The following is a 27,568-nucleotide window of genomic DNA, read 5'->3' on the forward strand; positions in this document are numbered from 1 at the left end:
GACGTAATGTTGAGTGAAAGAAGCTACTAAAAGAGTACAGACTGTATTATTCCATTATTACAAAGTTCAAGAATAGGCAAAGTGAATCTCTAGTTATTGCGAGGATTAACTGAGCAGATGCGTGCAAAGTCCTTGGAACAGTACATTAATTGAAATTGATCAATAAATGTGAGTCACTTTTATTATAATGGGGGACAGTCACTAAAACCTCTCTGAGATAAATTGTACTCATTAAAGGGTTTTAATGAAGAGCCTTAAAGTTCCCTGATGAAAGAATGACAAATGAGCCTCCACTAAGGTTAAGTACTCAGAAGCAGAGTATCCAGACTTGAAGGCAGAGGTGACGCTAGCAGTGAAATGAGGCTCATTGTAAGACAGGGGGCAGAGAGGGGTTGGGGAATAAAGATCAACGGGAAGCCTTGCCTGGCTCAGGCAAGGGGTGGAAGGAGGGTGGCTAGCAAGTTATTTCTGAGAGAAGAATGGGGAGGGTGGGAGAAGCAGGAAAGCTTGTGTAGGAGAAGCTCCAGAGAGAGATTTAGAGGACCGTCACACCAGAGCGCCATCAGCCTTCCCCCAGCTACTCCAAATAAGTACAATCTAGGACCAGCACTTTTTATAGCTAAAAAAACCAAAACCAACACAAAACAAAAAACCCCCACAGGCTTGCTTTGGAAACAGCTTCAGGAAAAGTCCTCTAGCGCTAACCTAACCAGATCACTGCCAGAGCCTCCCTCCTTTAAACAGAATCCTGGATCCCTCATTCCGTAAGGCATCAGCCTACTCACTCATCCTGCCTCCAATGCTCTGATGAGGCTGATGTGATGGATAGGACTGCAGCCCTTCATCTGGTTCCATTTATGTTCCACAGCTGTATGCTCCATTGTACTCAGGCTGGCTACATACTGAGCCCTCAAATACATTGCTCAAGGTTGGGTCCCTTTTCATGTTCTTTAGGAAGACTATGCATGCTCAGAAATGTTGCATAACAAAAATACCATTTTTTTTTAAGTTGGAACATTTCTCCCTACTTATTGTTCTCCTTTTCCACCTACTCTCCTTTTACTCAGGAATTTTCAGGCTCAAAGAAACTAAAATACTGGTTTGGGGGTTTATAATGCTATCAAGAAGGCTTTGAAAGTGCTTTTTAAAGTACTACATTCCTAAAAAGAAAAATACTACATTCCTTATACTTATATTTCAATAATATAAATGTAAAAATGTCTCCATAATGTGCCAAACTGCACTTAAACTGTCATTGTCAACTTAATGGACAATCGTAATCCAAAAGTAATTATAATCTTCAGTAATTATCATGGCACCATTAAGTTCTTCACATATCAAGATTTGTTCTACATGAGAATAATTGTAACTCAATTATCCTTCAACAACCTGGGTCATTACATAATCGCACTCTGAAACTCGTGACTGGTGACACCACAGATATTTAACAAATACGATTTGATATTCTTATCCCGATCATGTTTCCTTCTTCCTCACCTCTAAAAAAAAGTGTGATGCAGGGGGAGAGTATGGGCTTGCAGAAGGAAGAATAAGCTATTCAGGAAATTTTTCAAAAGAAAGGACGAATTCAAACTATGTTTTGGTAATAGAAATGGAGCCTTAGGCAAAAATCTGTAGAGTGGTTGGCGTTCCTGTATCTAAAATAAGTGAGATCTGAATCTTTCACTCCGTAAACCTTGAAAATAGGCTAAGGTGAGCAGACATCTTGGGTTGGCTCAGACGGAGTGGGTTTCTGAAGACTAATCTCACAAAACTTGCCCCCCTAATAAACAGCTGTGTTGAACCATACATTTCAAAGACTTCATAAATGCAGGGTATTCTTTGTCTCTAATATATTGGGTCAACTTTGTCTATATAAAGTTTCTGAAAATAAGACCCAAACCACAGGACTGTCCATGAGCACACACAAATTGTGTATTAAATTGTGTGTGCGTACACGCGTGCACACTAACGCTTTGTCTTGTGGGAAGAGGTGTACATTTTTCATCATGTTCTCGGAAGGGGCCGTGACTGAAATAAGGTTGAGAATCACTGGCCTCTGGTGAGGTCCAGAAAAAACAATAACAAGCAGCCCCAAAGCAAAGGATGCTCCTACAGAGACAGCTGAAGGAGTGGCAACCGCACAGCCACTGGTCCTGCAGCATTAAACTGGAAATAGCTGACCAGGAGCAGAGCCACTGGCCCTCCAAAACAGAATTTGTATATTTTAAGTACTCTGAGCTCAATTTGCCAGAATCAATTTTTTTTTTTTTTTTTGGTCAGGCTCACACAAATTATTCGGGTCAGGACTCTCCACCCAAGCCCTTTGGAGAAAGAGAAAATGCCTGCTGTGGACCGTGGGCAGGTAAACACTTCAGCAAACATGGATGAGGGGGAGATGGCCTGGCGGAATTCACAAGCTTAGACCTTAACCAGGAATGGGATAAGGGGCTCGTTGTATAGATTGATCATTTCAGGTCTTTTGGATTTATGATCTGGACAGAGGCCATCGTTCTTCAAAGTTCCACATCTTTTTTTTAGGCATCCAGTCTCAGGTAGGAGCTTAAGATACATGGTGACACTGGAACAGCTGCGGGAACTTGGGGGCGGGGGAGGGAGGAGAGGACAGAGGGAAAAGGGAGGTTGGCAGAGGGATACTGCAGTATGGAACTTCACACCTCCTGCTGGGAAGGATGGAAAGGCCTGGGACTGTAGCGCTATTCTGGTAAACTGTATGAGCCCGCTGTTACAGCTTCGTTTATTTATTTCCTGAAGTCATTTTTTAAAAAGAAATATTTTTTCAGGGAAATAAAAATATCCCTGGGAGGATCACTGTTTAAGACTTCTTCAGCTAACACCTCAATTATGAGTGAATACAGTAACAAGGGCTGGAAACAGGGAGGAAAAATGGGAGGGCTGACAAGTATGTTTCATAATTGAGCCTAAGGAATCCATCTCTCTCAGAATTCTTGTTCCAGCAACATTAAAGTTATTAGTGGCCTAAATGTCAAGCGTTCAGTGATCATATTTTTGAAATAAAAATTTCCTCAAGTGATCTGACAAGTCTAAGTATACTTACATGGATAATGGGATAGGATATTTGAGATTAGAGTGAACTTTAGCCAAAGGTGGCTGACTCCCATTTAGTTTACAGGGTTACACCCTTCCCAGCCTACAATTAGATCTGCTGGCTGGAGGCCACATGAACTGTAAGACAGGAACTTTTCCTCCGCTTGAAAATTGTAGGAAAATTACTGCTTTAAAATTTGGAATAATATTATACTTTTTATTTGGGCACTCCTGTTGAAAGACTTTCATTGAAAAAAAATTCTATTTTATTTTCATATAATTCAAAAATTCAATTAAATTAAATGGGTATATTTCAAGAAAAAGTTATGACTGGCTGTAATAAATTCATCTGAGCCGCTAAGGATGAACTCTTAAAGAAGGTTCAGTGGATTGTTCTTGTTGTTTTGAAGGACATGTGAAGGCCTGGAGTTCTGGGAGAATCCTGAAGCAAGTCCAGTTTTCAGAGAAACGGATGGTTTCTGAGGTATAGAAAGAATGTTATCTACCTCTGTAAATTGAGATCTCTTTGGGACCTTGAAAAGAAAAAAAGCGGGAAAGTTTATCTTTCTCTTTAGTCTATGAATAAACAGGAAGAGAAAAGTGAAAACTGAGTTAACTGGGTAACCTAATATTTTAAGTGTGTCAAGTTGATGTGGCCAAAACAGTCTATTATTTTTGTTAATTAAAAAAAAAAGCTACATTTCACATCATGGCTGAATGCTTTTAATATTTTAAACATTCACTTGTTTTGTTAAAGTCACTATGAGTGATTGTATTTTCAGGCTTATTCTTTAATGTCTGCGTTTTACAAAATGATTTGTGTCACGCTTGTATGGAAAGTCCTCCACTCTGAAAAAGGGAGTAACTTCTTAAATGAAAAGAGGTATTTTTCAAGCTATGTATACTGTATATCAAGGCAAAACTGCTAGTGTTTTTACTGCTTGGCTTTTCTCATTTTATGTATTATTTAAATAAACTCATTAATTTTAGATTTGGAACTGTTTGACAGCTAGCTTTTCTGAGTCATCTAGAGTCACTCACTGTACACCTTACTGTTGAGTGTCTATTTTTTCTTGTAGTCCCACTGGCAGTTCCTTAACTCTCTCCTTGTAGCACCTACGTTCTTCACCTACCATTTTATCATTCTTCTCTCTCTGTATTTGACTTTCTTTAGTAATAGGAAGGGATTAAATTTGCATTTTTCAGATCTTCCAGTTGGAAGAATGATCCCTTGTGTGTAATACAAGTAAAGTTGAACTCTTCCTTCTGTGAACTTCTGCAAAATTCGTTAGCTTGAAAACCGTGGGAATTCCCTGGTGGTCCAGTGGTTGGGACTCTGCGATTTCATTGCCAAGGGCTTGGGTTCAATCCCTGGTCAGGGAACTAGGATCCCAGAAGCTGCACAGCACAGCTAAAAAGAAGAAGAAAAAAAAGAAAACCAATTTTTGGTATATTGTACATATATACACATTTCTTTTTAGTTTAAAAATTGAGTGACAAGATGAAATGCTAATATTAGAGTCCAGTTTGAGTTCATTTACATCAAGCAAAATATATTCACACATACACACACAAACTTTTCCCTGGATTCCTCTTAGAATCTTAGGCTCAGAAGTTAGGTTATCTGGTTCAAACTCTCACCCACTTCTCATTAAAGTAATGTGGCAGATGGTCACTCAGCTTCTACTTGAAGGCTTCAAGTAATGGGCAACTCCTTCTGCCTGTTTTGAGTTGTATTTCATTGTTGCACTTATTTGTTCATTTATTCATCATTTATTGAACACATACTATGTCAATCACTGTGTTACGGCACTGCTGTGAAAAAGATTTTCATCCTTTTTGGTATATTTCCTGCCCCCCAGGAAGTCTGAATTCCTGTGAGGAGAGACACATATGCAGATGTGTGAGATGGCATATAGTGTGGTCCTTAAGTCTTCAGAGATATGAAGCCCTTTAGTGACAGGAATCATAACCTCTTCTTGGAGGGCATTGGGAAGCTTCAGAGTGTGACATTTGGGATGGTCTTGAAGGTTGAGTGGGTGCGTGTCAGTTGAAGAAGAGGCAGAAGGAGGACATTCCAGGTACAGAGGAAAACACACGCAAAGACATTCAAAAGAAAAGATTGGAAAGAGTGGCAGTGGTAGTGGTAATAGTGGTGGTTAGAGGTTCATCTCATGGAACCTTCTAGCAGGAAAGAAGGTTTTGTCAGAGGGGATGAAGAGACAGGTAATTACAGGGGAAAGTAGAGAGGAGGAAGGTGGAGGATGAATCTGGAAAGAGAGCTGGATGTTCTGAGTAGGAAAACCCATATCTGCTTATGAACTGAATTTTAACCCGTAAGCAACAGGAAGCCAACTATGTTTTCAAGTGTGGTAATAGTCTCTATCACCTATATTGCAGTTTCAATGTGCTAGGCATTGTCTTTTTAGATTCGTTAACTTATTTAGACCTTATACCAATCCTGTGAGGTAGGTACTGTTATTATCCCCATTTTAAGCTGATGAAACCAAGAACAGAGAGGTTAATCAAGTTACCTAAGGCCACACAGCTGGGATATGACAAAGCTGAAATTCGAATTAAGTAAGGGAGCTTCGGAAAAATAACTAAGAGCAACGTGGACTGTGGTCCAGGGTTAGTGGCAAGAAGTCCAGTCTGGAGGCTATTATAATAAATCAAAAAAGAGAGTTTATACTGAGACAATGGCTGGGATGGAAAAGTACATCAAAAGGATTCTGTGCCAAATTCTCTCTCACATGCTAGTTATGGGATCTAAAGCACTCTGAGTTCTCCAGGATGATTTCATCCTAGATTACAACCTTGATGAAGAGTCTCATTAGAAGAATTTAACAACTATGTATTACATGCTTGCTATGTGCAAGGCCCTGGGCAACTTTGTTTTACTTTCAGGTATCATTTGCTTCATTTTTCTTACAACTAAATTTCCTTGCAGGAACATAGTCTAGCATTTAAAACGTGGCATGGTATTTCCTCAGTGCACAAGTATTCCTAGAGAGATGTTCTTTTATATTTTAGGACCAAACTAAAATAAGCTGTTCAGTATCTTGCTATGAATTCCTGTCAGAAAGTGGCTAGGGTTTTGGCAGGGTTTTGGTGGGCAGTAGACCAAACACTAATGCTTTTGGTAAATAATTTTAACCCAAACACACTCTTCTTGTTTCAAAATCTCCCTGGGCTAGCGGTAGCCTAAGGACTGATTGTTCCTGACTGCATTCTCCGCCCATGCCCTCTTCATTCTGCACAAACTCCCTCTGCGTAGGGGATGGGAGTGGGAGGTGGGTGTTTCTGCTCACATCGCCACCCTGCAGATGGTCTACTTCGGCAAGACAGACCAAGGCAATTTTCTGAATACTTAAGGGGATAGCTGGGTTTGGGTGTCACGTGTCCAGGCATTGGTCTCAATTTACTTTGTCAGTGAGTGGATATGATATTTGTTTGTTATTCTTTCAACAAACTTTGATTGAGCACTATTATATGCTAGGTTTTGTGCTAAGTGCTTGGAGTCAGAGGTGAATAAAAACATGGTTTGTGACTTCCGGAAAGTTACATTCCAGCTCCCTTATCAGTCAAGTTCCAGTCAGGAAAAAGAAACCATGCAAGTTATCTTAACAGAGAGAATTTAGTATTGTGAATTCATTAAATGGGTGATGGACTGCTGGAAAGGGAAAAGGGAGCATTGAAGTCATAGGGAGACAGTAGCTGCAGGAAGCAGCTCATGACTTTAGGGCTGTGGAAACAAAGAGAGAAGCAGAGTCTACAGAAGTGAAGCCTGCACTCAGAGGTGAGGCTGCATTTCTGTGGCAGATACTGTGAGGGGCCTGATGAGGCTGGCTTTGGGAGTCGGGTTAAAGGTGGTAACTTGTCGTAACAGCCATTTCCAAGGTGAAGGGCCATCATAAATGATGCTGACAGGAAACAGGAAGTAGACAGGAAGGAATAAGTCCCTTTCCTGCCTCTGGGCTTCCAATCTCCCTTTAATGCCCCCTACTGGCAAAACCTAACAGAGAGCAACCGCCAAAGGAGAAATTCTGTGGGGACATATTTATACACGTGGCGACAGAAATGCAAACAAATCAGTCATTCTAGCAGGGAGTCCAGGGTGAGCCTAAGCTGGAATTGAGCATGTTGGAGCATGTTGCAGGCTTGAGAGTTGGATTTCCAGAATTTTATTTCCGTGCTCTGGCCTCAGGGCCTTTGCCCTGGCTATTCTTTCTGTCTCTGTATACTTTTCCCCAGACATGACTTTTTTTCGCTTTTTTCAAGCCTCTGCCCCAATGTCACTTCTTGATGATTGTAATTGCAATCCCCACCTTTTTATTGGGCCCTGTTTTTTTCCTAAGGTATTTATCACCATGTTAAACAAGCATGTTAGATTACATTAAACATTTATCATCGTGTTAAATTAATATGTTAAATTGTAATAAATTTAACATTTATTTATTGCTTTATTGTTGATTTCCTTCTCCCCAACCACCCCCCCCAACCCTGCCACCTTCCCATGAGAATGCAAGCTCCACAAGGGTAGGAATTGTTGTCTCTTCTGTTTACCAGTGGATCTCTGGATATTTGTTGAATGAACAAATGAATGGATGTATGCTTAGTTGAGGAAGAGTAAGAAAGTTGTGTGGGACCAAAGGCTAATAAGACTGATTTAAAAAGACTAATAAGGACAGGTATGGTGAATTAGATATGTTGATTTCTCTTCCATGTGGAAAGAGGAGTTGCAGGAAGAAGATGAAGATGGTGTTTGACGAACTGTATTTGCAAGATGGTTTTCAGCAGTTCTCTTTTGTGTTCAGGGGATAGAGCAAGACCTGGGTGGGGAGAGGACGTGGGCAAGTACCTCCACATTGAAGCCTCAAGGCCTGGCATCTTAGATGATAGATGTAGGCAGGTTCCTTGGGCCAGGGCAGCAGCGATGTCTCAGAAACTATATGCAGTTTGTCTCTGTTGGAGCGAATGTGGAGGCAGAGAGGTCAGCAGAGTCCATATCTATTTGTTAATGGAGTCTCACTGTTCCATTTTCCAAAAGTGCCACATAAATTTCTCCAGCATTCTTTGGGCTATACTCCTCTAATACCAAATTTCTACTTGATTGCCAAAAGAAAAAAAAGAATAAAAAATATAGAACATGACTCAAAAACCAAACAAATAAACAACCAAACCCACCCTAAAGAAAAGTACTTTAAAAGTAACTACAGTGAAAAGACTAGTCTGGTTCAATAGCACGTGTCCACTCTGTGCTCAGGTAAACTCCTAGACTCACATACTAAATAACAACCAATCCATGAGTTATTACCTTATAACCACAGGGAGATCAGATCAGTTTCTCTGATTCAGTCTTACATATTTTCCATTTAATTTTTAACAATATCCATCACAGATCTTTGGTCTTGCTTCTCTTTTTTTATTGTAAAATATTAAGAAGGATACAAAGGTGAATAGTTGTCATGTAGTACATCAACAGTCCAATGTTCTATTCATACTTTGGTGGGAGAAAAGCTTTGATGTATTTAAGAAATCTTTCCTTTAGAAATATTTAATGAATCTTGCTTGTGTGCCATAGGGTTACCAGATTTAGCAAATAAAAATACAGAATACTCAGTTAAATTTGAATTTCAGATAAGCAATAAATAATTTCTTATTAGAAGTATGCCCCATGCAATATTTGGGGACATATTTATACGAAAAAATCTGAAACTCAAATTTAAGTGGGTGTCCTGTATTTTATCTGACAACACTATGTTCAGGGTAGTTTCTTGGGCAGTAAGTATTTGCAGTGGAGAAGGTCTGTCTCAGGATGAAAGACCAGAGGACTCAGAAATAACCCTCTATGATTCTGTCATGTCTACTCAAGGCAGATATATCCAACCTGTACAGTATTGTTTGATTTTTAAAGTTTTTAAGAGAATGTTAAAAATAAAGGAAGTGACTTCTTACTAATTAATCAGGATTCTTTTGTAGAGAAGGCATATTCCTCTTTAAGACATAACATCAATTGTTTTCACAGGGAAAGTTTTGCCTCAATCTTCCCAGCCTGTAGCTAATTTCTTCTTTGGAAATAGTTTGTATCATTGAAGCTCAGAGCTGAAAATTCAGTCTACCTAGTGGTGAGATTTTCAAGTTAGGAGAGGAAATGTGTGCCTATTTCAGTTACCAAACTGGGGAGTGAAATCATTATTGAAGAGGAAAGGCTTGTTTTCCTAGTCCTGTTGGAATTTAGCAGGTGAAGCTTTCTCTGGCAGGAGCATTCCTGCTTAGTTGTGATTTTTTTGGGAAGAAAACAAAGTGTGGTTTGTGCCCCAGTCAGATCTGCGGAATGCCCATTGCTTTTGCAGAAAGAAAAACAAGGATTGGAGTTTAAGATCATTAACTGTATAAAACTCCTTCCAAACACACCCACCCAAGCTTTCTGTTAATGAGTATCATGTCAAGTTTCCCTGGTGTGTTTCTCTTTTACACATGGAATTCCCATTGGTGTGGGTTTTAAAGAGGTAGAAATATCTGATCATTATACAATGTGTCCCTGTGGAAATCACGTTTCATTTAAATTCCACAAGGGAAAAGAGGTGAATACGACACTATTTTATTTCTATTTATAAATATGTTTACCTCAAGAGGGTATGAATCAGTGTTGAAAATATTTTAATGGGATATACAAACCTATAAAATTGACCAAAATTAGACTTAAGAAGGAATGGGGAGTTATTGTTTAATGGGTACAGAGTTTCCTTTTGGGAAGAGGCAAAAGTTCTGGAGATGAATGGGGGTGATGATTATTCAACATTTTGAATGCACTTAATGGTGCAGAAGTGTGTACTTAAAAGTGGCTAAAATGGGACATTTTATGTTTTATATATTTTACCACAATAAAAAATTTAGACCAAAATATCGAAAGTCATGATTTTAAATATTTCAATTGAATTGAAACATTCCTGGGGCAGCTCCCTCTTTAGGAAGAAAACACCACCCTCAATGTAATAAGAGTCATGTTTCACTTTAGCCTAAGCGATGTTTTCGGATCACAGAAGATTGAGATCTTCATAGAAAATACCTTGCTTTTGGTACCCTGCAGTAGAGTTGGGAATTATTAACTGGAGAGCCCTGGATGACCTTAATTCTCACTGATTCATAATCTTTTACTAATATAATTTTACACCAGACTATTTATACCCCAGGGAACATGCTGTTGTGATTACCTCCAATTATAGACTAGTTTATTTTTCCACAAATGACTAAACTACTGCATTAGTGTAAAGGGAAGAGGATGTAGTTTTAGATGTAATGGCTACTGATGTTGTTGTTTATGTTGGTGGTCAAAAGAATAAATAAAGATAAGAAAAACACTCATGTATGAAATAAAGCAAATGTAGAATGTGTAAGTAAACTTTTTAAACATCTAACCTTATTAGCTCTGTTAATTAACCCATCTATCTGTCTGAACCAGTCAGTGAGTACTGAAAAAATAAGTAGGAAATTTTTCCTTAAAAATGTTCTCTCCTGGTTCACAGGAACATGTCTATTACCCACTGTTACTCACAAGTGTCTCCTGAATAGTTGTCATGGTTCTGCAGTCAGGCTGATATCATTATATAGATATGGGTAAACTCCAAAGGCCAGGAGGGAGGTGGGGAGGAAGCTGGGTAGTAGTACAATTTTAAGGATTTCACAATAGCCTCTTGGGGGTATCGGCCTCTATCCACACCAGATAATCAGGTAACTGTACTGGGAGAGAGAAGATTTTGAACTAGTCCTGTCTCTGGGACCATTGAACTATTAGACCTTAGAGAAACCACTATGTCTAGCTGGACTTTAGCTCCTGCCTCTGTAGGATGAAGAATTTGAAATACTAGTTTCTAAAATCTCCCACCATATTTGTATATTGATGGTATGATTTGCCTCATCCATCAACCCCATGGTAACTCTGACAGTTTTCCTGTAGGGACCAGGTAGCAGTGGAGGTGTGAAAATCTTCCTCCTGCCATTGGCCTGGAGAGAGAAGCTGACTCCAAAGTTCTGGTGAGAAGACAGTGATGCAGAAAAGAGAATGCGCAGGCAACCTTGCGTCTTGTGAATTGATGTCTTGGTGTTTCATTGCTAGGAATAGAAACCTACTAACACTAACCCAAGTCAAATGGGAAATTTACTTGAAGGACATAGAATTTTCATAGAATTTAAGGACAGAAAGTTTAGCTGGACCACATGAGGGATTGGAATAAAAAACTGGAAAGATGGGAGCTAAGGTGACCCTCTCTGAGATAATTCTGTCTTCTCTTTCTGCTTCTTTATCTCTTCCTTATCCTTTCCCTCTCCTCTTCCCTCTAGTTCCCCTAGCTGTTTTTTCTCTACCTGCATGGGATACCTTGCTCATGCCTAACTCAATCCTAGGCTTACCTGACATTTCTATTTCAACATGAAAGAGAGACCAATTGGAGCGCTGTATGTCAACTCTAAAATCCATGCATGAGAGACCAACTTAGCCTATTTGGGTTGTGTCTACATCCACTTAAGTTTGCTGTGGCAATGAGTACGGATCATTTGGCTCAGGGGCTCTGGGAGCAGATTATCTTAAGCAAGATTACTTTGGTTGCAAGTAGCAGAAATCTTTGGCTAGTCAGGCAAAAAAAAAAAAAGTTTTAGAAGTACACAGGGATATCTCCTGTAATCAAAGAAAACAGGGCAGGTCCTGGGTCCTTCGTAATGGGTGTTAATAGATCTTTTCTTTAGGGCACTGCCATTTATGTGACTCAGCTCTTATGGCCATCTTCTGTGTTTCCCTATGCAGTGTTTAAAATTCCCTGAGGGAAGAGTCTAAATGCCCTAGTTTAGGATGTGTTCATATCTGGATTAATCTGTTTACAGGGGACATGATAGTGCGACCAGTTTTCCCAGGACTATTCCAGTTTAAGCACCAAAAGTTCAGCGTCCTGGGATGCCCCTAAATCCTGGGCAAACCCTAGAACATGATCACTTGTGCATGAATATATGGCCCTTTAAGGGATTGGCCTATGTATTGGGGCCATTCCTACAAAAAGAGGAATGGTGGTGAGCTACAGGGAAACATCTCATGGAGTGTCTATTATATTTTATTTCTTGGTGGCCCAGCACACACACACACACACACACACACACAGACACAGACACACCCTCACCCACACAAACCCCACATACATCACACCACACATACATACTCTCTTCTTCCCTTTCTTTCAAAGACACACCTCTCTACTATATGATTCAGTTATTTCACGTACCACCACAAATGGACTGCTAACCTTCCCAGAGGGAGAATGCTCAAAGCTGTGTCTTTCTACTCCATCCACAGGTGATACTGTGCCTTCTAAGTACAGACTTTCTACATGATGTCCAGTCTTCCTTTTATTTTACCATAATCCTATCTCCATATATTGCAATATAGTTTGTTGCTGGCAAAAGGAAAAGAATTGGAAAAAACTAATATGCCATTTCTTTCCTTTTCTTTTCTTTTCTTTGGCGGTATGCGGGCCTCTCACTGTTGTGGCCTCTCCCTTTGCGGAGTACAGGCTCCGGACGCGCAGGCTCAGCGGCCATGGCTCACGGGCCCAGCCGCTCCGCGGCATGTGGGATCTTCCCGGACCGGGTCACGAACCCGTGTCCCCTGCATCGGCAGGTGGACTCTCAACCACTGCGCCACCAGGGAAGCCCCCATTTCTTTTTAAAAAGGAAAAATGGGCTCAGTGTGCAAGAGGGTATTTATTAAACAGTAGTAGCAAGCAAGGAAATAGAGGCAACGGCTCTCATTACTGTAGCTGGTAATGAACTTTCTTCCTCCTTGGCCCATTGATTCCATGGTTCCCTAAGGCTTCAGCTGGCAACTCAGTTGGTTGGGGTGATTTGCCCAATGGGCAACCCCAGGGGTCTGAGCCCTGGTGGTCCTGCCTTTATAGAGTTGTAATCATCCATTGTTTTTAACATCTGGGTATGACAGTTTGAGAAAGCACCCTCACTGGTAAAATGTTCTCTCCACGATTTTTCAAGTTCTTGTTTTTCTTTGATGACTAGGTCAATCATCCTAGTCAACCCCATAACTCAGTATTTTGTCTGTTCCCCTAGAGATACGCACTGATTCCCTGTTACATGGAGTCTAAAGTCCAAATCTCTTAGCATAATACACAACAGTCTTCCTGATCTGGGCTTGCCTCCTTTCCTTATGCTTCCTCCTGCCTCTCTGACCGCAGACCTTGCTAAATTAACTGTACCCTCCTCCAGCTCCCTGATTCAGCCAAGCTCTCTCTGGCATCCTTCTCCTCTGCATGCCCTTCCCCACCTTGTCTGACCTTTAACTCTTATTCATCATTCATTTCGGTCTCAACGGAGGAGCCATTATCTTTAGAGTCTTGGGTCTGCCCAGCTCCCTGCACCACGCGACTGCCTGCAGCACGGCCATAGCTCCTCTGATGCTCGATGGTTTCATTGCACTTGTTTGCCCATATATCTGTCCCTGTACTACCTTAAGCTTCCCGAGGAACAGGTAGTTGTTTGATTTATTCTCTGCCTGGTTCATTGCCGTTAGTGCCTCCCTCGCTCCATAAGATAGGGGCTTTCGTCTGTTTACAGCCTACTTGTTTAATGAGTGATATATAGCAGGTGATAAAAATTTGGATTAAGGAATGAAGCAATACTGCCTTGCGGTGTGATTAACCTCTGTTTATATTTTTGTCAACTTTCAACTAGATTGTGAGGGCAGGGGTCAGTGTCTGAGTCATCTTGCTCCTCCAGGTGCGTGAACACAGGAGACCCTTGATCAACCGACTGCAGGTCGGTTGGCTGATCCGCTGGAAAGAGAAGCAGCAGGGAGAAAGACTTTTGGCGCCTCGGCCCTTCAGGGTAAGCCCTTCTGCTCCCGGCCGACTGCCGGCAAACCCCTCTCTCCTCCACGAATCCTCTCTGCGATCTAGTGAGACCCCGCTGCCTCGGCAGGCAGAGCGCTCGCGGGGCGGGACTTCCGGTCCCGCTCGCGAATGCCTTCCGGCGCGAGGCGGAAGCCCGGCTCCGGGTCCTGATCGGAGCCGGAGAGTCCCAGGCACTTGTCTCCTCAGTGGATGCCTCTCCGCCCCGCCGCCGCCCCGCGCCGCGGGACGGGGGAGACCGGGTAGGGACGGGAGAGTCGGGACACCTCGCGCGGGCAGAGGGAGAACCGGGACCCCAGGTTTGAGGGAGGGGACCAGGATTGGGGGTCGGGGGACGGGGGCAGCCCTGAGGGCAGCCGTGAGGGGCTGAGGAGGGAGGCACCGGGGACACTGAGGCCGAAGAGGCCCTGAGGAGGGGAGGAGGGTGGCGGGTGACACTGTGCAGGAGGCATCTCGGAGGAGAGCAGTCCCACTTGGGGGAGTGTCCCGGCACTTGGCAGATTGTCTGTGAGGGTGGCACGAGTTGGCGAAGGTTGACTTCCAGGGGAGGTTGGAGAGGAGGGAGGCAGTCCTTCTCTGAGGGTCGTAGATGAGAAGGACGTCTTGACCTAACGGATCAGAAAGATGACCAGCCACCTACGGGATGCTGAACTCGTATTGCCTCCTTTGCAATTAATACTGGCTTTTTGATGTGCCTTTTATTTATTTATTTATTTATTTTAACCTGTGTGGATTTCGGGGAAGAATTTACATTCCCAGGGAAAACTTGAACTCTTCCTCACCCAGGTCCAACTTATGCTGCATTTCTTTGTGAAACAGATAGTGCTTTAAAGTTGTCTTCATACCAGCAAACCAACCAAAGTTTTCCTTTTGGAATCTTCTCTACCTTGCGGAGTTTAGGTTATTTCCTTTGTCATGGAATGAACTTGTAAATGCGTTTGGAATTACAGTGATAATTACATGGAAAGCCAGTGCCGTCACGTTTGCAGTTACTATTCATTGTTTTTCTGCCTAACTTTCTAATATAGTTTTACTAAAAGTTATCCTGTTGTATTTAGTTTTTGAGTTTAACCAGTAAAGGCAATTTTAGATTAGGGTGCAGCCAATTACTAGCAATTCCTGTGGATTTACTGTTACTTTTTATTTCTGCTACAAAGAAAACGTATATATTTGCCATTGGTAGATTGTTAAAAAGTATTGATAACCCAAGTTCTGTTGTTATATACACATTAGCATATTTAGTTTTCCTCATTGGCCATCGTGTACTATGTGGGCTCTCCTTTATCATTACCAGAGGTTATTATTAATTTTAGTTATTGTCTACATTTTATTCATGTTTTATTTACTTGCAATTAATATGTACTTCCTAATCTACATCATATAGTATCTCACTTCTGCATAATTACAAAGACTGTTTTAGCTTTAGATAGACGGCAAATTTGTATTTTTGTCACAAATGGGGTGAGGTACCTAGGGAGAGCCCTAACATTGTCATTGGTGGACGGTGATATCTGATGGTTGAATCTTTTGCTTGTTTCAAGTGTTTCATATTTCAAGTGTTAACATTTTTTATTTTTAAAACTACTGTATTCGTACAGGTATCTTTTAGATCTGATTTGGTGGTCTGTCTTGCTCTAATTCAAGTAGACTAGAACAGTTTATGTTTATTGATGGCTTGGTGTCTTGCTAGCTTGTAAACTTTTTTCCCCTAGCTTTAATGAGACATAATTGACAAATGAAAATTGCATATATTTAAGGTGTACAACGTGATGATTTGATATACGCATATATTGTGAAATGATTACCACAATCAAGCTAATTAACAAACCATCACTTCACATAGTTACTAATTTCTCTCTTTTTCTTTTTGTGGTGAGAACACTTAAGATCTACTGTCTTAACAAATTTAAAATATACAACATAGTATTATTAACTATAGCTTATAAACTCTTGATGGCCTTGAAAATTTATGCTTGAGTAAGATCATTTCCTTATGTTTAGGGGCACAGCTGATACTTAAAAGTGGAAAGCATCGCCTAAACATAAACAATGCTGTAACATGGAAGTGAGCAAATTGAATAGTTTTTCGAATTAGAAAGTGAAAAGATGACACTGACCTTTAAAGTTATTCAATTAACTGCTATGTAGATTTCTATATGTCTTAATCTTATTTCTTTAAAGTAGACAATACTGTTTTTCTGAAAGGTTGGTCTGATTTTTCTATATAATCTTGATTTAAAAATGTGTTCTTCCCCCTTTTCCCTTGGTTTTGGGAGAAAGCCTGTAGGCCATTAGATGTTAGTTCATAGGAGAGGATGTGATCATGTTGAAACACAAGAGCCCTGCATTCTGTGGCAAGTTTCTAATTATATATCTGAGTAGTATGTTTGAAATTTGATTGCCTTGTGTTCTGGATAATCTTTGGAATTTTTGTTATTTGTTCTAATTGTTGAGTACATTTCTTAGCCTTCTCTAGATAAATTCTGTTTATTCTGTAGGATTTAGATGTATTTAACAGTTTAACCAAGGGTGGCATTTTTTTTATCAGGGTGCAGCAAATTACTAGTTATTCTTATGGATTTACTATTTCTTTTTATTTCTGCTGCAGTGAAATATGTATCTGTGTATTGGAAGAATGATTAAAACAGCTGTAGTCAAAAGTGTCTTCATATACACATACTAGCACATTTTGTTTTCTTTAATAACCCGTTTGTAATATGTGAAGTAACTTGCTATATTGAGTTTTTGGTTCTGTACTCTCTGAATATCAATTTTATTGTTATCTAGTCCATTTTCAGTTATCTGCATACCCTAGTGAGAAAGGCATTCCCTGCCTTTTGATAGAATCGGGAGGATTTGTTACAGCTGAGGAATACAGCTGGACAGGGAGATACCAAGCAGAGTGCTGTCGATCTGCTGATTTACCATCCAGCTCCTGCATTGCCTTTGATGCAAGATGGCCCTCAACAAGATTGGCCGAGACATAGTCGATCCCTTCTTTTAGTATCTCTTTTTGTCCTTTTCCTTTCGCTGAGTTAGACCTTTTTTCTCATAGTGTCTAGGATGACCTGGCCCTCAAAGTGTGATGCAGGGCGATTAGAGCAGCCATAAAGGACTGCAGTTATGTTAGTAGAGCCTTGTCTATTCTGCTGAGTCTGATCCCATAAGTCTTGGCAAATTTTCCAGCCTCCAGGCATTAAGTGATGGCTGTGAACCATTTGTTTACATTACTGTCGTTTGAAAAATAGTATTAATACTAAATCGTAATTGATCTGGATTATATAAATGGACTCTACTTAGTTTTGTTTTGAGTGAGGCATCACATTAAATTATATATGAGCTTTTCTATTAAAGTGATAATGATATACCTGACAATTACCAATACTGTAGAAAATACACTGATTACCTTTAGTCTTTGTTGTTGTTATTATTAGTTTTTGTTTTGTTTTTAATTTGAGATCCTGAGGAAAAGAAAAACTATTGGATAAAAGATTTTGGCAGAGGTTGGGAAGGCTGACCATTACTGGTGACATATTAAGGGGTGATGTTTGGAGCTGTCTGCAATGGTTGGAAGGAGTGTCTCAACACTAAGGTTGTTTCTAATTGCCAGTGCCTGGTGATGATAAAAGGCAGAAAGACTTTTAGTTGCTTTTATTATTGTTTTAAAATACCCTACAGACAATGTGCTCCCTCTTTGCCTGCAGCTGGCTGGGAAAGAAATCCCTCCCACCTCTCCCACCTCCTTGAGAATGACCTGGCAGAGGCTGGGAAGTCAAAGTTTATACGGTTATTAGGAGTCTTGGAGAGGTTTGAGGGAAAGGTTGAAATGTGAATAAAAAACAAATACTGAAGTTTATTTTCAAAATTGAGAGGATGAAGGCATGGAGATTGATGAGAACATTGTATATGTGAGAAAACCAACCACTGTATATGCGTGAAGGTGTCTTAATTACAGCAGAGGAGGGAGGGCAGGCCCTAGGAAGTGATACATAATCAAGTTCTAGACTTCCCCATAAGCACTAGTAAGATAAGAAGTATCATTCAACTCCTAATATTTTAAACCTAAATGATGACTATTTCACAGTAATTGAATAAAGTTGCAAAAATCAAGATAGTACAGGGAACCACCTGTATACCCTTTATTCAGATTCACCTATTTTTAACATTTTATCTCATTTGCTTTATCACTTAAGAATAAGAGCACTTCTTTTTTTTTTTTAACATCTTTATTGGAGTATAATTGCTTTACAATGGTGTGTTAGTTTCTGCTTTATAACAAAGTGAATCAGCTATACATATACATATATCCCCATATCTCCTCCCTCTTGCATCTCCCTCCCACCCTCCCTTTCCCACCCCTCTAGGTGGGAGATATGGGGATATATGTATATATCAGCACCAGCTGATCTCCCTGTGCTATGCGGCTGCTTCCCACTAGCTATCTATTTTACGTTTGGTAATGTATATATGTCCACGCCACTCTCTCACTTCATCCCAGCTTACCCTTCCCCCTCCCTGTGTCCTCAAGTCCATTCTCTACATATGTGTCTTTATTCCTGTCCTGCCCCTGGGTTCTTCAGAACCTTTTTGTTTTTTAGATTCCATATATATGTGTTAGCATATGGTATTTGTTTTTCTCTTTCTGACTTCACTCTGTATGACAGATTCTAGGTCCATCCACCTCACTACAAATAACTCAATTTCGTTTCTTTTTATGGCTGGGTAATATTCCATTGTATATATGTGCCACATCTTCTTTATCCATTCATTTGTCGATGGACACTTAGGTAGGTTGCTTCCATGTCCTGGCTATTATAAATAGAGCTGCAGTGAACATTGTGATACATGACTAATAAGAGCACTTTTGATTAAAGTAGAAAGCTCATATAAAATATACTCCCAAGTTCAACTGCTAACTTTATTTCTTTTCCTAATAAACAGTTATTTATTGGTTCTAATTCTCTGAGTTCTAGTGCTGGAAAGGACCTCGGGAGACAATGTGATTTGACTCCCTTAAGGCTAGTAAATGTTGACCAATCCAGGACAGGTAGGTTTTGAATTCTAAATGTCCATAGCCTCTTCCAGGGTCTTATCATCTTGATAGGTAGGATTCCTTTGTCTTTTTGTTGCTTTGTGGCTTATACATTTTCATTTGATGAAAACAAGTATGTAAAATGTTATTCCCTAGACCTAACTGAAATCTCCCTTGCATTCATTTAATTCCACCTCTTCTCATTCTGAATCTTATTTCTTCTTCCTGTAGAAAACAACTGAACATCCTTTTTAAGAACACACAACCTATTCTATAATAAATACCTTTTACCTTTCCTTGGGTAAGACTTTTTTTCATGAGGATTTCTACCTAAAACATGCTTTCTATCTCTTTAGTCAAGTTACAAGGCTTTATCTTGGTTGATCTATTAGGATTCTAGGTTTTTCATATCCTTTTTCTTTTAAATTTAATTTATTATTATTTTTTTATACAGCAGGTCCTTATTAGTTATCTGTTTTATACAAATTAGTGTGTATATGTCAATCCCAATCTCCCAATTCATCCCCCCAACCACCACCACTTTCCCCCCTTGGTGTCCATACATTTGTTCTCTACAGCTGTGTCTCTATTTCTGCCTTGCAAACTGGTTCATCTGTACCATTTTTCTAGATTCCACATATATGTGTTAATATATGATATTTGTTTTTCTCTTCTGACTTACTTCCCTCTGTATGACAGTTTCTAGGTCCATACACATCTCTGCAAATGACTCAATTTAGTTCCTTTTTGTGGTAGAGTAATATTCCAATGTATATATGTACCACATCATCTTTATCCATTCATCTGTCTGTGGACATTTAGATTGCTTCCACGACCTGGCTATTGTCAGTAGTGCCTCAATGAACATTGGGGTGCATGTGTCTTTTTGAATTACGGATTTCTCTGGGTATATGCCCAGTAGTGGGATTGTTGGGTCATATGGTAATTCTATTTTTAGTTTTTAAGGAAACTGCGTATTGTTCTCCATAGTGGCTATATCAATTTACATTCCCACCAGCAGTGCAAGAGGGTTCCCTTTTCTCCACATCCTCTCCAGCATTTGTTGTTTGTAGATTTTCTGATGATGCCCATTCTGACCGGTGTGAGGTGATGCCTCCTTGTAGTTTTGATTTGCATTTCTGTAATAATTAGTGATGTCGAGCAGCTTTTTGTGTGCTTCTTAGCCATCTGTACATCTTCTTTGGAGAAATGTCTATTTAGGTCTTCTGCCCATTTTTTGATTGGGTTTTTTTTTTTATATTGAGCTGCATGAGCTGTTTATATATTTTGGAGATTAATCTTTTGTCCATTGATTCATTTGCAAATATTTTTTCCCATTCTGAGAGTTGTCTTTTCATCTTGTTTATAGTTTACAGAAAGTTGTTAAACTTTCTTTTAAGTTTCATGAGGTCACATTAGTTTATTTTTGTTTTTCTTTCCATTACTCTAGAAGGTGGATCAAAAAAGATCTTGCTGTGATTTATGTCAAAGAGTGTTCTTCCTATGTTTTCCTCTAAGAGTTTTATAGTGTCCAGTGTTACATTTAGGTCTTTATTCCATTTTGAGTTTATTTTTGTGTATGGTGTTAGGGAGTGTTCTAATTTCATTCTTTTACATGTAGCTGTCCAGTTTTCCCAACACCACTTATTGAAGAGGCTGTCTTTTCTCCATTATATATCCTTGCCTCCTTTGTCATAGATTAGTTGACCGTAGATGCGTAGGTTTATCTCTGGGCTTTCTATCCTCTTCCATTGATCTATCTTTCTGTTTTTGTGCCAGTACCATGTTGTCTTGATTACTGTAGCTTTGTAGTATAGTCTGAAGTCATGGAGTCTGATTCCTCCAGCTCCATTTTTTTCCCTCAAGATTGCTTTGGCTATTTAGGGTCTTTTGTGTCTCCATACAAATTTTAAGATTTTTTTGTTCTAGTTCTGTAAAAAATGCCATTGGTAATTTGGTAGGGATTGCATTGAATCTGTAGATTGCTTTGGGTAGTATAGTCATTTTCACAAGATTGAGTCTTCCTATTCAAGAACATGGTATATCTCTCCATCCGTTTGTTTCATCTTTGATTTCTTTTTTTTTTTTTTTTTTTGCGGTACACAGGGCTCTCACTGTTGCGGCCTCTCCCATTGCGGAGCACAGGTTCCAGACATGCAGGCTCAGCGGCCATGACTCACGGGCCCAGCCGCTCCGCGGCATGTGGGATATTCCCGGACCGGGTCACGAACTCGTGTCCCCTGCATCGGCAGGTGGACTCTCAACCACTGCGCCACCAGGGAAGCCCTCATCTTTGATTTCTTTCATCAGTGTCTTATAGTTTTCTGAGTACAGGTCTTTTACCTCCTTAGGTAGGTTTATTCCTAGGTATTTTATTCTTTTTGTTGCAATGGTGAATGGGATTGTTTCTTTAATTCCTCTTTCTGTTCTTTTGTTGTTAGTATATAGGAATGCCAGAGATTTCTGTGCATTAATTTTGTATCCTGCAACTTTACCAAATTCATTGATTAGCTCTAGTAGTTTTCTGGCGGCGTCTTTAGGATTCTCTATGTATAGTATCATGTCATCTGCAAATAGTGACAGTTTTACTTCTTCTTTTCCAATTTATATTCCTTTTGTTTCTTTTTCTTCTCTGATTGCCGTGGCTAGGACTTTCAAAACTGTGTAGAATAATAGTGGTGAGAGTGGACGTCTTTGGCTTGTTCCTGATCTTAGAGGAAATGCTTTCTGTTTTTCACCATTGAGAATGATGCATGCTCTAGATTTGTCATATATGGCCTTTATTATGTTGAGGTAGGTTCCCTCTCTGCCCGCTTTCTGGAGAGTTTTTATCATAAATGGGTATTGAATTTTGTCAAAAGCTTTTTCTGCATCTATTGAGATGATCATATGGTTTTTATTCTTCAATTTGTTAATATGGTGTATTGATTGATTTGCATATATTGAAGAATCCTTGGATCCCTGGGATTAATCCCACTTGATCATGGTGTATGATCCTTTTAATGTGTTGGATTCTGTTTGCTAGTATTTTGTTTCATATCCTTTTTAAAGTTTGGTGAACAGAGCTTAGAAGACTCTGATCAATGTAGAATAATAACAATGGTAATTTATGTATAAATTATTTAGTCAGTGTGTTTCTTATACAGTCATCTGATCCTTAGGGCAAGACAGGTGGTATCCCTATTTCTGAGGTGGAAAAACCTGAACTACAGAAGGGTTCAGTGACTTGGCCTACATCCTGTAGAGCTAGGCTGGGTTGGAACTGGGATGCAACCTTAGTCTTCTAACCCTAAATCCAGTGCCCTTTTCCACTGCATCTCACTTTGAGTTCCTTGTGTACCATGTATTTTTAAATGTACCTTAGAATCACTTTGGCCCTCTCAATTCTTCTCCCCTTTTACCAGCATAACTTGCTATCAGGGAAATAAAGTGTTTGTTGACTTAACTTGTACTTTTTCTTCCGCCCTTAAAATGATATCATTGCAGAATTGGAGTGAACCTGTAGCAGTCTCTTAATCCAATCTTCTACCTGATTTGGGTACCCTCATAACACTTCTTATCCTAGAGGACTTTAGGCCCTTGCCTGAATACATAGAGAAACAAGGTGTTCACTTCCTTTTTATACAACCTTGGTTTGTTGTTGGGTGGCTCAAGTTATAAGGTTATTCTTTTATTTATAACAGATCCAAATTACCTGTTGCAGTTTTTTTTAATCCATTGGTTTTAGTTATATCAGCCAGAGAAACATGGAAGATCTATTTTTTCTTTTCTATTTAAAATTTTGTCACATATTTAAAAAACTGTCTCTTATTATCTCTTCTTCAGGTTACATAATGCCAATACCTCGATCTCTCACTATCCTGATTGTCTTATGGATGCTCTAGGTTGTCAGTATTGTGAAAATATGGCTTCTGTAATTGTCTGCACTATTTTAGATGTCTGATCAAGGCAGCAAATAGTGGGACTATTACTTCCTGTAAGGTGGACACCATACTCTTTCTATTACTGTATATTCAATATTATTGAAGTCCAAAATTGCATTAATATTTAAGCAGACATATCTTGCTCTTATAGTAAGCATTTGGTAAGCCAAAGCTCCCCAGATTTTTGCAGGAACTCTCTGTTAGTCTGGTCCCTGTACTTGTATGGCTGATTTTTAAATTGAAATATATGACCTTACACCTACTCTGTATTAAAGTTTTCCTGCCTGTTTTTCAGCAGTCCAGCATTTTAGCCTGTAGAGATGTATTTTGTTCTTAATGTTCTTGTTTGCTTCTTAGCCATCCTTTTCAGCTGTGTCTTCTTCATTTATAATACTTATCCCTTAAAGCTTGTGTTGAGTTGGGGCTGGCTTTGGGCTGATTATAGCTAAATAGCTAATGCGCCTTGTAGGGTTTAGAAGCAGATCATTTGTGGATAATTTTATACAAAGTTTTCTGCAGAGAAGTGTGACAAGTGCTAGTTCTCTGGACCTGGTTGCCTTATTCCCTGGGAGACCCAAGAGTTACTTATAGGCCATTTCAAAGCCTTTATTTTATTTATTTATTTATTTTTGCTCCCTACCACTCACTTTTACATGCATGTCTCTGAAGAATAGAAAAAGTAAATCATTAGAATTATGTTCCAATATACCTGTCTCTCTTAGCTCTTAAAACTAAATGTCACCACTTAACCTAGAATAGTTGAAAACTTGATTTAAAGAAAGTTTCTGGGACCTGACCTTGCTTATGTTTATGGTTTTGCTTTGGAGTTTAGTCTTTGAACTATATATGGACTCTTATCGACACTCTCTAAAGACTTAAAAACTGCCATGAACTATAAAAAGGTTTTAAAAAAAGACTTATAGAGGGAAACAGTAATTAGTATTCTTGGAAGCTAGGTTTGCCAATGGCTTTAGTCAATTAATATATGTGTGTATGTATATAACATATATATATAAAATAGATAGACTTATGTGGAGATTATTTCCACTTTTAGTCAATGTCAAACCTTTAAGTTTTAAACTAGTAGTCTCTTATATAGACAGTGCAGATATTGAACATTTCTGCCCTCTTGGAAAATGGACTCTCAGTAGGAGCTTTGTGTCTGTTGCTGAAGGGCAGTTGCTTCAGTGATGACTGGGTTCTTTCATTGACTCTGTTAATCACTGCCAGTTCTCTTCACAATTGGGTAGAAGTAATCACAGCGACAGCTCCAGTGTACTGGAGGACTTAGAGGTCCTAAGCACTTGGCTTTCACAGTCATTTCTTGTATATTTTATAGAGAAGGGAAAAGGAGATATGGAAGCTGCACCTATATTGAGAGATCTAGTGTTTTTCTGTAAAAATGGCTTCAGATAGCCAGTTAAAGTTGTGTTTGAACCCTTGAAGCACATTAGATTTGTTTCCAAATTTTGGGCAAGATTTGTGTCTGTGTTAACGCAATTTGGTCAAAAAGGCTTCATTAGTTTAGATTAGTGGTTCTTAACCTGTCAGAGCCAACACTCTATTTTTATAACAAATGTTTTATAGTCCCTCCTTTACTATCCTGAAATGAATTCATAGATATACTGTAACTACTTGCAAACCTGACTGCAAAGAAATGAATATAATGTTCTAACTGTAATATAAAGGAGAAATAAAAATAAAGTCATTAAATACACTTTTTAATATGTATATGCTCTACACATACCAAGCGGTTAACTTTTTGTACCTGTGTCTAGAATTACTGTGATGGAAATCATTACAAATGCAGGCTTATTCAGATAAATTGTACTTACATACACTGAATTATATTGCTGTCATTGAGACGATTTTCCAAAATGGTGAATAACTCTTGGCAAAATTCAGAGAAAAGTTAAGTACAGTCTTACTTTGACTTTCAGAGCAGTTACATTTTGGGAGAACTTAGTGATTATTAAAAATGTGAAAAAGAGAATTCCTGTTTATGTGTTAAATTGAGTTACAGTCTAGGCTTAGATAATTTAAACAGTTTTTCATCCACATCTATTTCTAGTGGGATATTAAAACATCATGGGGGATGTAGGATAATCCTCTGTTGCGCTGTACTGTCCCTAGTGTTGCAGGACACGTGTCATTCCTCAGTACACCAAGTGCCTTCAGTGTCCTCAGTCATTGTCACAACCAAGAAATATTTTCACAAACTTTCAAAACATGCCTTAGGGTTTAAAATTAAACCATATTATTTTTCAGCTTTGTAAACTTAAAGGAAGCCAGTTTCTTTTCAGAGAGTGTGTGTAGAACTATCCTTTTAGATTAGGGATAACAAATATGTTTTAACATCACAATTCTGATTCATTGGAGATGGTTGTCTTGAGTGTTGTGTTAAAAAATTCTGAGGCAAAGGCCAGCCTCACTAGGAAAGAGTATCTGATTGATTAGTCATGTCTGCCATAGGTAGAAGGGGCAATGGCTGCATGGGACAGTTGCCACATATCCCACCTCAGTATAGCTCAATATATCTTAACCCATTGGGTACCAGTACCCCTACCCTATGGGATTTGGGAATATGTGGGGAAAGTTTTGGTTGTCATAGTGATAGGTGTATATTTGTGTAGGTAGCATTTACTCTTCAGGAACCAGGAATGCTAAATGACCCACAGTGCTCTGGTTAGTTCCACACTGTGGGAAAATATCCCATCCTTGAAGTCCCTCATTGAGGAATAACCAATCTAGCTTGGAAAACAGTCTGTTTATGAAACTGTTCTGAGCCAGATGGTCACTGGCACTGGATATAGAGGTGTTTTGGCATTGAATGGGAGCGTACCATATGACCTCCAGGGTCTTTTCCAGCTCCATGATTTCATGAGTCAGAGGTCAGCAAACTATGGCCCAGAGGCCAAAGCTGGTCTGTTTTAGTAAATAAAGTTTTATTGGAATATAGCCATACTCATTCATTTGGCTGTCATTGGCTGCTTTGGGGCTACAATGGCAGAGTTGAGTAGTTGCCAAAGAGACCTTATGGCCTGCAAGGCCTAAATACTACTGACCCTTTATAGAAAAAGTTTGTAGGTACCTGGTATCAGTAATACTTTTTGAATGGAACCGGCATGTGAACACTATTGACTACTAAATATGTCATTCTTATGTCCTTAATAGTTTCTGTGTATGTTGTGATTCTAGAATATTTTTCTATGTCAGTGTAGCATGGAGGACTAACTAATTGATGGGTCAACAATAAAACTTAGAGTTGGAGAATTTCCAGCTTGGTTTTGCAGATGTCACTCGATAAAGTAGAGCAAAGTCTACTACTTCTCTTTGTCTGGTTCCTTAATCTTTAAAATTGGGCTGATAAGTGACTTTCTTCATAGTCATGTTATAGTAATGGCTAGTTATGAAACACTTTGAAAGCCATGAAAATGAGAAAAAAAATGAATCTCAGAATCTTCTGAAATCAGTTTTGGAGTTTAAAAATTCCATGTGGAAAACACCACTTTTTTTTTTCTCCCTATGTATTTTAATAAAGAAGAGCACAGTGAGCTGATAGCGTCGCTAATTTGTTGGCATTGTGTAGGAAATACTAACTTAAAAAATAACATTCCGGTTACATATTTAAAATGCTTTAATATTTTAAAGAGGTTACAAGAAACAGACATCTATCTGTTAATCCTCACTTAAAAAAGAACAAAATACCAGTCTGAGTATTCAGTATGTTAGTGTATCAGTCAGGGTTCTCCAGAAAAACAAAACCAATATCATTTGTATATGTGTGTGTTTTTTAAAAGAGATTTGTTTTCATGAATTGGCTCACGACATTGTGAGGGGCAATTCCAAAATTTGTAGGGCAGGCTGGCAGGCTTAAGGTCAGGTTGATGCTTCAGTCTTGAGGCAGGATTCCTTCTTCTCTGGGAAACCTCAGTTTTTGCTCTTAAGCCCTTCAACCGATTAGATGTGTCCCACCCACATTATCAAGGGTAATCTCCTTTACTTAAAGTCAACTTACTGTAGATACTAACCATATCTACAAAATACCTTTACAGCAACACCTAGATTAATGTTTGATTAAGTAACTGGGTACTATAACCTAGCCAAGTTGACAGATAAAACTAATCATCACAGGTAGTATTTAGAATGCTTTTTGTATATTAAACAAATATGTGGTATTTGAAATATTGCATAGTGATTAGTTAATAGGAGAGTGTGTATATTCATAGCCTAGTAGTCTTTTAAGGAATTACCTGGGTTTTCAGTCATGTGTCAAATAAAGAATGGAAAGTGGACAATTTAATCAACCTTGTCACCCTTTGAAGTTTAAAAGTTTTTCTCTGTTTTTGTTTTAATATGTTGTGTATTAATTTTTAAAAATCTAAGGTGCCTTAAGTAATTTAAAAAATTTATAACAATTTTTACATTTTTATAAGTTAAGGCTTTTGGTAATCTTTTTGCCTAAAAAAACTTGTAGATCTGGGAATTAGTCTTGAGCTTATTTAGTCTAATTCCCCTTGTTTATGGTTGAGAAACTAGTCCTAGAAAGGTGGAGTGATTTGCCCAGGTATCATATCAAGTAGACGAACCAAGATTAGAAGCCAGATCTGGTTTCCAATCCAGGGCCTTTCTGCTAC

The 27,568-nt window shown here is 39.1% G+C and overlaps 1 protein-coding gene across 8 annotated transcripts in view; it reads left to right on the forward strand.

Annotated features, from left to right (window-relative positions):
- Positions 1-14,100: 14,100 nt before the first annotated feature.
- DISP1 (dispatched RND transporter family member 1) overlaps positions 14,101-27,568 on the forward strand; it is a 198,935-nt gene continuing 185,467 nt past the window's right edge. For 4 of the 8 annotated variants that reach the window (XM_033851034.2, XM_033851050.2, XM_033851045.2 and 1 more), the window contains exon 1: positions 14,101-14,218. The gene's annotated coding sequence lies outside the window, so the exon portion shown is untranslated. Of the gene's footprint in view, positions 14,276-14,387; positions 21,360-27,568 lie in introns of those variants that run through there. The other 4 variants (XM_073800656.1, XM_073800658.1, XM_073800649.1 and 1 more) reach the window with 4 other exon arrangements.

Source organism: Tursiops truncatus, chromosome 1, assembly GCF_011762595.2.
Source record: "Tursiops truncatus isolate mTurTru1 chromosome 1, mTurTru1.mat.Y, whole genome shotgun sequence".
NCBI lineage: Eukaryota > Metazoa > Chordata > Mammalia > Artiodactyla > Delphinidae > Tursiops > Tursiops truncatus.